Source organism: Microtus ochrogaster, chromosome X (assembly GCF_000317375.1).
Source record: "Microtus ochrogaster isolate Prairie Vole_2 chromosome X, MicOch1.0, whole genome shotgun sequence".
NCBI lineage: Eukaryota > Metazoa > Chordata > Mammalia > Rodentia > Cricetidae > Microtus > Microtus ochrogaster.
In genome coordinates this window covers 191035-193005 of record NC_022026.1, presented here as the reverse complement: position 1 = coordinate 193005, position 1971 = coordinate 191035, and positions in this window count along the sequence as shown.

Genomic DNA, 1971 nt, shown 5'->3' with positions numbered 1-1971 from the left:
AAAAAAAAAAAAAAAAAAAAAAAAGTATGGGGAATGATCTCTGTTTAGCTGGGAAAATGGGATCTTTTGGTCATTTAAATGATACTTAGCACAGAGTCAATTCAAGAGAGGGGTTTAGGATGGAATCCCAAGGGGACAACCTAATGTGGATGTGTTATTTGAGCTATGTCTGGAAGGATGATCAGTAATCTAATAGTGGAGGAGAAAGAATAGTATTTTCCCAGAGTGAACACATTGAGACCAAAAGTAGTATTTTTAGGGTTTAAGCATGTTGACCTGAACTCCACAGGGACCTAGGACCTTTTGCCTCAACTGGTCTAGAGACAGTTGGACTTAGGAATGCAAGCCTATAATTCCTCAGCACATGGAACCTCATTATGAATTCTAGACCAACCTGAGCAACATAGACTGTTTCAAAACAACACCCTGGGGCTGGGAGTATAGTTCAGAGGCAGAGTGACTAACACTACAAGGTCCTCTGCTCAGTTGAAGCACCACACAAAAACCCTCTAAGGTTTTAAACAGCAATAACAAAATAAAATTTCCAGAAATAGAGTTCATTTTCAGGAAACAATGACAGAAGCCATACTGTGTCAGGAAGTGGCAATAAGGACTGTAAGTGTGATGGAACCAAACTTGAACTGTCAAATGAATTTGGCCCTAGTCTTTACAAGTGATGAGAGTCCTTTTTTTTGGTGAAAGTGGATAGGGGATGCAATTGCAAAGGCATATTTTAGGAAGTTTAACCCAGGAAGCAGGATTCGTTGCATGAAAACACCCAAAATGTCATTATCCATTCGGCAGGTTAGATCAATATTTCAAATTGCAGGTAATGAAGCCAGGAGTGGTGTTGCATACGTGTAATGACAGCACATGGGAGGCAAGAGGATCGGGAGTTCATTCTGGAGTTGGGGTGAAAGCCTGGGCTACAAAAGACCCTGTCTCAATTTAAAAAAAAAAAAAAAAAAGAAAACAAACAAAAAAAACCCAAGCAGAATGTGATGGCACATGCCTTTAATCTCAGCACTGGGCGGGGGGGGGGGCAGATGCAGGCAGATTTCTGTGAGTTGTAGGCACCACCTCCGCCCTTTTTAAGATTTATTTTATTTTGTCAGAGGTGGTGTAATCCTTTAATCCCAGCACTCAAGAGGCAGAGACAGGCAGATCTTAGTGACTTCAAGGCCAGTCTGGTCTACAGAACTAGTTCTAGAACAGCCAGGGCTACACAAAGAAACCTGTCTGGAAAAAAAAAAAGATTTATTCTATTTTGTATGTATAGCTGTTTTCCTTGCATGCAAGTCCGTGCACCATGTGCACACCTGGTGCCCTCAGAAGTCAGAAGATGACGTCATATCTCCTGGAACTAGAGTTATGGACAGCTGGCCATGTAGGTGCTGAGAACTGAACCCCAGTCATCTGCAAGAACAAGTCCTCTTAACCGCAGACCTGTCTTCCCAGCCCTCATGAGTGACAATTTTTTAAAAATTTAGATATGCTTTGGGGGATAAATATTGAAAATATCAATTCCAGAAAAATAAATACATTTTATATTTTAAATACTTAGCTATTGTTCCTTGTTATTTCTAGAAACCCATAGTATACTGAGGAACTGGGGCAAGAGGAGCACTTGAGCCCAGGAGTTTGGGAGTCAACTTGGAATAACACAGTGAGATCCAATCTCTTAGCAACATCAGGTTAATAATAAAGGGGTTAATAACAAACATACATTCATTTAATACAAAGTCAATTATGGCTGCTGATAAAGACAGCTTTGGAAAATACTATCAAAATTTTGATAGTCAGATGAAATTATGAAACAACTGAATATAGTAAAAACAATTTGCAGCAGGCGGATCTCTGTGAGTTCGAGACCAGTCTGGTCTACAGAGCTAGTTCCAGGACAGGCTCCAAAGCCACAGAGAAACCCTGTCTCGAAAAAAAAAAAAACAATTTGATAATGCATGCATAATT